The 9,106-nt window shown below is 52.3% G+C and overlaps 1 long non-coding RNA gene across 1 annotated transcript; it reads left to right on the top strand.

Moving 5' to 3' along the window:
- Positions 1-1,401: 1,401 nt before the first annotated feature.
- Positions 1,402-6,107, top strand: LINC02991 (long intergenic non-protein coding RNA 2991). Its single transcript, XR_008624616.1, has 2 exons — positions 1,402-1,900; positions 6,016-6,107. It is a non-coding gene; the product is annotated as a long intergenic non-protein coding RNA 2991 (long non-coding RNA).
- Positions 6,108-9,106: the final 2,999 nt, after the last annotated feature.

Raw genomic sequence — 9,106 nt, forward strand, 5'->3', positions numbered from 1 at the left:
GTTGGAAATCCACCATTTTGTGTACACTCTGGTCCTCATGCATGTAGAGTGAGGATGCCTGATTATCCACTGAATATCTTGTTTAAATAAAGTTTTGCTAATAGCTATGTAGATATACTTCAAGATCTTTGTTGGGCCACTAAGACTGGTGTTTGGGTGTGGAGACTGGGGAAGCAACAGGAAAGATTATTTTTTAAGGATGAGCAAGGGATTCCTGGAAGGTCGCCTAAGAGAGCTTCAGATTGTCCTCCTTGAAGCTGCAGCAGGAAGCGGGTTTTATATATTTGTTGTGTCTGCGTCATGGGATAGACTTTTCTACTGTAAAATGAGATTTTTTTATGCTATGCTAAACACAGACGTTTTTCTCCTTCCGCCAACACTTCACAGGCATAGGGACCCCTCCCAATGTCACTGTGAGCTGTGAGCACTGAGATGGCTCCGAAGGCAGGAAGAGAGCTCACTGGAAGTCCCAGGGGAGCAGGGAGAGAGCCAGGTGCCGCCCAGATGCTACACATGCCCTGTGGCTCTGCAGGGCGTTCTCTGGAAGAGTCGGGCCTCCTCCAGCTCCACCAGCATCATGGAGGCTGCCAAGCTGCCTCAGTTTCCCCAGTGCAGCTGTGACATGGGCCTGAAGGGACGTGGAGAGAGGCAGCTGATGTCTCCGCGCTGGCTGTGTCACTTGTGCTGGGTGGTGACCAGGGACCACACCCCCATCCAGTCACATTAACTTACATGAAAACCTCCAGGTGATGCCTCCAGGGGCCACTAGGCTCCCTCAGGTCCCTGGACCGAGGCTGTGACCTACACAGACAGATTCTGCCAATTTCTCCTTGAGGGTCATGATGCTCTCCTCCTGGTCCATCTCAGAGTCTTCACTGGAGAAAGAAGTTTCCATCTACAAAGTGTGCTCCATGGAGACATGGCTCACCTCATCCCAGACTTCCATCTCCTTGGAAAAGTGACAAAGGATCTCAGAGGTAGGAGAAAGGCCCTGAAATCCCAGCACAGGCACTCGGGCTATGAAGGGTAGGAGGAGCGGAGCTGGGAGCCTGGGCTTTGAGGCCTTGCGAAATCCCCCCGTGCCACCACCCAGCCAGACACACGAGCAACCCACCAAGGGGCGGGTGGATGCGGCCTTGGAATTCAGAGTTCCTGTTTGTAGAAATGTTTATTTCATGATGCAGTTGGGGGTAGAAAATGGGGATAAATCTCTAATTTCTCAGATTTCCAGAAATCGGGATTTTCCCTAAGTACCCCTGGCCTTGAGCTATATCCCGTCACTGTCTTGGGCTGTGTGCTGCCGGGAGCCAGGGCCTTGTAAGACCCAGACTGTCCTCCTTCTCTCCCATATTAGTCAAGGTTCTCCAGAGAAATGGAGTTAGAGATGCATTGCTATAAGAAATGGAATGGGCTCGCATGATTACAGAGGCTGAGGGGTCCTACACCCTGTCGTCTGCAAGCTGGAAAGGTAGGAGAGTCTGTGCTGCAGCCCTAGCCAGAGCCTGGAGGCCCGAGAACCAGGCACGCCGACGACAGCACACTTCCAGCCTGAGAGCAAGAGAAGGTCGGTGTTCCAGCTCCAGCAGGCTGGCAGAGGGAGGGTTCTCTCTCCACCTTTGTGTTCTACCCAGGTCTTCAATGGGTTGGATGAGGCCCATCCACATTGCGAGGGCGTCTGCTTCACTGAATCTACCGTCACACCTGCTTCTCTTGGATGCCGTCCGATTGCAGAGACGCTGTGCCCTTGAGGGTTCCTGCCCCACCGTGTGTGCTGGTGCTAGGATGTCTGCCCTGGTCCAGACCTGCACCCCTGAGTCAGAGGCTCTTACTCTGGGTTCAATCGAGAAGGTTATTTGGCCCCCACACAAAGCTAAGACTTTCACCTTGGCATTTGTTAGGAGTAAGTAATTTGAGTTCTATGTGTTTTATTCTTTATCTCATGTCCAACTTGTTCTGAACCTGCATGGGGAAGAGGTGCTCTTAGTATTAAGCACTCTCAAAGGCCCTCAGTTCCTGGAGTGAGGAACTTTGAGAAATAAGAGGTGATGGGGTGAGGAGGGCGGAACACACAGTGAGAGGGCTTCACTGGGCGCGATGTATGGCTTTGGGCCTTTCGGCTTAGATTCCAAACAGCACGTTTGACCTTGAGGTCTGCAATGTTTCTCCTGGGTGAGGCTTGGACCCCTGTGGCCCGGGCATGAGACCTTGAGCTCAGGCCATGCCATGCCTGACCTTGAACCTTGCTGATCAAGGCTTCGCCCACAGGCGAGGGGTGTTCCAGGGAAGCAGGAAGTGTGCAGCAGGCACTGACCAAAGATGTGCCGCCCTCTGCAGAGGGACGAGGGGCCAGGCTGGGCCTTAAGGAAGCCCTGACGTATACCTATCCTGGTGACCTCGCTCTGGTGGACACCCTGTCAGGGCCCCTGCAGCCAGATGGAGCCCAGCAGTGCAGAGGCCTCTTTTCAGAGGCAGGTGTGTCTAAGGCTAGCGTTTGGTTAAAGAGGATGAAGGCTGTGCTGTACAGGCCTTTTAAACCCTAGGTGGATGTATATTAGTCTGTTTTCACACTGCTAATGAAAACATACTCAAGACTGGGTAATTTATAAAGGAAAGAGGTTTAATGGGCTCACATTACCACATGGCTGGGGAGGCCTCACAATCATGGCAGAAAATGAATGAGGAGCAGAGTCACATCTTACATGGTGGCAGGCAAGAGCGTTTGTGGAGGGGAACTCCCCTTTATAAAACCATCAGATCTCAAGAGACTAACTCACGACCATGAGAACAGTATGGGGGAAAATGCCCCCATGATTCAATTATCTCCACCTGGCTCCGCCCTTGACACCTGGGGATTATTACAATTCAAGGTGAGATTTGGGTGGGGACACAGCCAAACCCTATCAGTGGAGAAAGGCCTATTTGCTGCTTTTACTAAAGTTCCTCCTTTAGGTCTGTGGGCAGAGGTTTCACCCCGAGGCAGCTGCTCTTGTGTGCCTTAGAGAACCAGGAGGGTGCAGGATGCAGGTGGCCGTGTCAGGACAGGAGGCAGAGCAGACCAGCTGCCCTGCACTGCTCTCTGCACTCCAGCCTGGGAGGGCTGTGCACAGGGGGACTTCAACGCCTGTGCTTTGTCTCCCAGTTCTGGGTAATGCCCAGAGCGCAACTCCCAAGTTTGTTCTGGACTTGTTCATTGCAGAAGCTCCAAGCAGAGTCTGAATCTGTGTATTTTAGAGATCTAAAAAGTGGCTTCCTTCACAGGAGGGTGGAAGTTTCTAAATGACACAGATAAGGAATCAGGGCCTCTTTATGAGGGGGCGGAGGGCTTCCCCTCTGCACTGAAGTGTCCTGATCTGTTACAATACAACTAGGTCCTGGATGAACAATGAAAAATACTTTTCAAACATTGCTGGAGTTGCAATAAAGTGAGTGAATGCCTAAAGAAAAGAGAAAAACAAGCAGTGAGTTGAGACGAGAAAAGTAAATAAGAAAACTGGGCTGGGCACGCCTGTAATCCCAGCACTTTGGGAGGCCGAGGCGGGCGTATCACGAAGACAGGAATTCGAGACCACCCTGGCCAACATGGTGAAACCCTGTCTCTACTAAAAATACAAAAATTAGCTGGGCATGGTGGCAGGTGCCTGTAATCCCAGCTACTCAGGAGGCTGAGGCAGGAGAATCGCTTGAACCTGGGAAGTGGAGGTTGCAGTGAGCCGAGATCGTGCCACTGCACTCCAGCCTGGGCAACAAAAGCAAAACTCCGTCTCCAAAAAAAAAAAAAAAAAAAAGGAAAGAAAACTTTGGTCGCCCTGTGGAAACGCCGAAGCAGCCCAGGGCATAAGAAATGAAGTTTTAGGCCTGCAGTTTGTGTGTCAAACCAGGTCTCAAAGGGGCCTGCAGCGTGGGCAGAGCCCGAGGCCCCAGAAGAGCCCAGAGGGCAGCCTCTTTGCGAGGTGAACCTGTGACTTAGGGCCTCTGGGTTCCTGCAGACTCACTTCGGCCAAAGCTGAACTCATAATCACAAACCAGAAAGCACGCAAAGAAATCACCTAAAATGAGTTGGAGTCTGTATAAACGAAAAGAAAAAGCACAGAATCCAGTAGATATGTACCCTCCAGCACTTAAGAAATTAACATCGTCAGATATACAATGTAAAATAACTACCTGTGCAATGCCTAGGAAGTAAAATAAAAGAAAGAAAAAGAAAAGAAAGCAACAGAGGCCATCGGAAGCACCCATGCAGAGAGGAAAGGGTGCCACACAGAACACAGCCTGAGGCCCTGGGGTTCTGGAGTCAAGTGCCAGTTCACCGCCCAGGCCTCCCCAGGGCCAAGTCTGTTTCTCAGCTCCAGGCACTGCCTCCTCTGTTCCCTGGACACCGGGCACTTGGAAGCCCCCACTGTGGACCTGGCGTAGCCCACACTGTGGGAATCATCTGCTGGGCCTGCTCTCTGCACTGGCACCTTCACCTTGCTGGGGTCTGGGGCGTTTGTGCCTGCTGGGTGGCACCTCCGGGGTAGGACTGGAGGGTGCCGACTACCCCTCACTGGCCCGCCTTTGGCGTAGTCGCCCAGCCATTGCCGCCTGCCAGCATCACTGTCTCGGCGAGCGGATTGGAGGAAGGCTTCCCCATGCTGTGGATTCCTTCCAGTCCCCGGGCACGCTTGGCCCATCTGGGTGAAGTCAAGGAGCTCGGGCTCCGAGTTGGATTTGGGAGAGGCTTGGCTCCCATTCACAGGGATTCGGTACCTGCTGCCCCTTCGCAGTCCATCCTGCCGGCTGTCATCTGCTCCTCGGCCGTGTCATCAGCCTCCTCCTCGGTGGGGGACCTTTCTGAGCTCCTCCCCAAGGTCTGCAGGCAGCTCCTCACGCGACAACACTGCAGAGTCTCCCACCTCCCAGCCACCCTGGAAAGGAGCTCGCAGGGCTCCGCGCTGATGCTGGGGAAGTTTGGGCTGGTTCTGAGTGAGGGATGGGATAAGGCGGGGGCTGGTTCTGAGTGAGGGATGGGATAAGGCAGGGGCTGGTTCTGAGTGAGGGATGGGATAAGGCGGGGGCTGGTTCTGAGTGAGGGATGGGATAAGGTGGGGAGCAGGGAGCCAGGTGAGGGGCTTTGGGTGGTGCGTTCCCAGTACAGTCTTGTGAATTTGGCCTTCTCGCCCTGGTCCTGGAGAGGGAAGGCAGCCTGCGGTGTTTTCTCCAGGGGTGAACGTTCTCAGCATTCCATTTGTTGGCTTGATCACCAAGGAGGAAATGTTCCGAGTTTCTTCTGGGCCAGCTTTTATCACTAATCTGCAGAAAGCTCTGAATGGACGCTTTTTGCTGTTTTTTCTTTATGGTTATTGGAGCTGTGAACAGGAGCAGCTCTACATACTTTTTGCTTCTCACTAAGTACCATGAGTAGGGTGACTATTGTAATAGAAACAAGTACAAGAAATTATAACTAGGACTATTGGCCAAGGCAACATTAGTTAACATTTCTCAAATTTTAGTTCTGCAGATTATAAAATTAATGTAAACTTTTTGTAAAAAGTTTGGAAAGTGTAGACAATCTAAAAGAAGCTGGAAAATATCACTCATGACACACCCTCCCCTCCGCCCCCCATTCAAGCAGGAAGCCCCATTAGCATTTGATCTCCGTCCTTCCTGCACATTCCCGGAGTGTAAGTGGGATCTTTTCTTTTCATAGTTGAGTTTGAGATGCAAATGTATGTGGATCATGCTTTTCACTTTCTTTTTCTTAACAGGATAGGTTTTTTTACCCTCATGTCACTAAAATCCTCCCTCCATGATTGTTTAAAATGGGTTTGTGAGTTCTTGTTATGAATGGATTACTTATTCAACAATTCCCTAAATAAAGGGATCATCTAATTATTTTCAGTTTTTCACTATTGTAAATCCTATAGTGGTAAGTATCTTTTAAAATATATTTTGATGTTTTTTCCCCACAGGTTCTCAAGATTTGGAAATAATTTTTAAATAAAAATAATGTGAAATATATTTTGGTTTGCATTTCAGATTCTTTCCTGAAGTTGGACAGTTTGGCCATGTTCAAGCCTCTGAATTCTTCCATAGAATTGTCTTCTGGAAATCATGCCACAGTAATTTAAGTCTCCCCGGCTGTATGTGTGAGGGCTTCTTACCCTCTTGGGCATGGAGGGGTTAGCATGTTTGGTAGCCATTTTGGTCATAGTAGGTTGACAGTTGAGTGTTTCCTAGATCTTTCCGAGCAGACCAGCATGACTGTGGAAGAGGCCCTGAAGGTCCCACCCCGACACGCCAGTCCGAAGGGCCCTTGCCTGGGCACCCTGCACCTTCCCCTGGACCTGCTGATGCACCCGGCTGGGGGAATGCGGGCCTTCGCGTTGGTTCCACCTCCAGCTTCCATGACTGTGGAGTTCTGCAGTGGGTTCATTGAGAAAGTGGTGGTGAGACCAGGGTATCTGAGAGGAGTGGTCGGCAGGGAGACGAGACAAGTGTGGAGACCAGACAGATGGAAGGCGCATGTCTGGAGGGTGTGAGAGCTGCCAGGTGGGTGTCTGCAGGGTCTTGCAGAGTCGCTCAGCCGCAGATGGGGTGGCTCTGGAGACCCGATCAGCACATTCCAGAGAATGGCAGACCCCATGGCCAGGCATGGACTGATGAGCAGGACTGTCCTCCACTGTCCAGACAACAGCACAGATGAAACCCAGGAGCGCCTGAGACGGCGCTGTGAGCCCTTCATATCCACGGGGTCTCTCAGATGAAACCACACGAGTGTCACAGTGACGCTCTCTCCCCTCAGACGCTGCCGACCCCTCGCTGGGCTGCTGGACTGCTCAGGGCCGGCCCTTGAAGCCTGGAGGGAGCCATGGGTCTGTGTGTACACATGTGTGTGCCCGTGAGTGAGTCTGCGTGTGATCTCTGAGAATGAAGCTTCCACATTACCAATGCCTGGAGAACCCAGAACTGGGACTCCCAGGTAACTGAGGGCCTGGGTCCCAAAGCTGGTGGCTGAAGCTGGCTGCTCCGAGGCATGCGTGGCAGGAAGGGGTCATCAGGTGGGCCACCCAAGGCCCCGGGCACCTCTGATGGGTTTCCAGAGTCCCTCCCCTCATGAGAGGGAAGTCAGTTGGAGAATGGGGTGCTGAAGTCTCTAGAGAAAGGTGTCCTTGACTCGGGGTCCAGAGTAAGCAGCTTCTGCCCCCCATATCACGTGGCCAGTGGCTTGTCCTGACTGTGCCCCACGTGTCATGGCAAAGGTTCGACACCCACTTTGGAGATGTCTTGACAGAGGCCAGCGTCAGGCTCCCGTCCTTCCACATGCTGGAAGCTGCTGCACAGCAGGCTTGGAGCCTGGGCTCAGGGGGCATCCTGGTTACTGTTGCTGTATCCTGGAGGGTGGCATCTCCTGGGAGCCGTGGCCCGAGCCCCTTGCAACAGCAGGGCCAGGAGAAGGCTGGTTGCTGGGTGCGTCCTGTTCTTGGGGTTCCACTTGCTGTATCCATCTCCCAGGGGATTTTCTGTTGCCCTCCTTGGTTCCAGCACATGTCCTGAGTGGTAATGCCAATTCCTGCCTGTGCCGCTGACTTGGCGTGGGGAGCCTGTGGCTGCTCCGTCAGGTGGTTGGCCCTGATGGCTCCATGGGTGGCCCCCGCCCAGGCATCTCATGGAGGGACTCTGCCTACGTCACTGGCCGCCAGTCCTGGGGGACTCCGTGTGCATTTCCACATGAACCATGATGGGAACCTGGGGGACGGGTCTCAGGCTGAGAAAGGTTCCTCAGGGCTTCAAGGTAAATCATAAAGCGAGGTAATTTCCTATAAGTGTCAGAGGACACTGTAACTGTCCCTTCTGAGCAGGACATTGTTGTGGACGTCTGTCTTCCCTTTTGTCTTCTGCCTGTGGGATTCTCTAGATTCTGAGCAGGTAAATTGTTTCAGGCTCTGGCCTTCTCAGAGCCTTTCTGTGGCTGTAGGTTGTGGGGAGGGCACCGTGGTAGTTGCCCCTGCTTCATTCACTCAGAGCCACTGACGGGGGCCCCCCAACCTGCTCGGAGCCCTCCAGGGGCAGGCACTGTCCCTGCTGCCCCCCTGCTGCCCTGAACACCTCCCCAGCCCCACAGCTGACCCACCCTTTCAGGGTAACAGTGCAGCTGTGGGGGCAGCCCCCTCCAGCCCCTCCTTGGTCAGCCTCCCTGCTGCTGGCCCTTCCTGGAGACGTGATTTGCCCCAGAAGTGGCAGGCGTGTGTGGCTCATGCCCTCACTGTAGGGCTGTGCCAAGGCAGTGCCACCTTGGGAAAAATCAAAGCCCCATACCAGCTCCTCCCAGTCCGTGCCAGCGCACACCCTGGCTCCTCAGAACCCCCCACAGAAGCAGGCAAGGAATAAAAATCTCAAGTCTGCAGGAAGCCAGGCAGGGATGAAGCAGGGGTGTACTGTCACAGGTGAGAGGGTCCCAGAAGCCTTTCTGGAGGAGGTGACTTCAGGCTGGATTTGGAGGGGCAACTTAACAAGCAGACAGGTGGCTGGAGACGCTCCAGCAGAGGAAATGGCATGGAGTGTCCAGGAGCCCACGAATCAGCTGGCACTGTTGAATCATGGAGAACGCAGAGACGGTCTCAGAAGTCGGCCGGAGCCTGTGTCATTGGGCCACGTGGCTTCAGTCCTTCCTTGCAGCCTGTGGGGAGTCTCAGGGGAATTCTGAGGAGGAAAGGGGGATGCTCATGATAGGTATTTATTGTTTTTGTTTGTTTGTTTTTAATCATTTATTTTCACAAGTGTAATCGAAGCACCTGGTTGTGAGTCCAGGAGAGTAAAACATTTAGCCCTCGCCCCTCCCATCCATCACGGAGTTTCTGACGCCTGCAGCAGGGTTCCTGCCAAAGGAAAACCCATTTATAGTCATATACTTCCATGAACCTTTGATATAACCCAGTTATGTATCTAGAAACCTGCCTTTTCAAAAATATTAACCTGTCTATAAATGTAGTAAATGTTATATAAAATGCAATCATGTTTAAGAAGTTAACTATTGTTATATTAATTCAAGTTGAACAATTCAAATTCTCAACTTCATTTATAAACATAGTTAATTAAATTCCTTTATGCATATAAAACTGCATTTTCA

Source organism: Pan paniscus, chromosome 13, assembly GCF_029289425.2.
Source record: "Pan paniscus chromosome 13, NHGRI_mPanPan1-v2.0_pri, whole genome shotgun sequence".
NCBI lineage: Eukaryota > Metazoa > Chordata > Mammalia > Primates > Hominidae > Pan > Pan paniscus.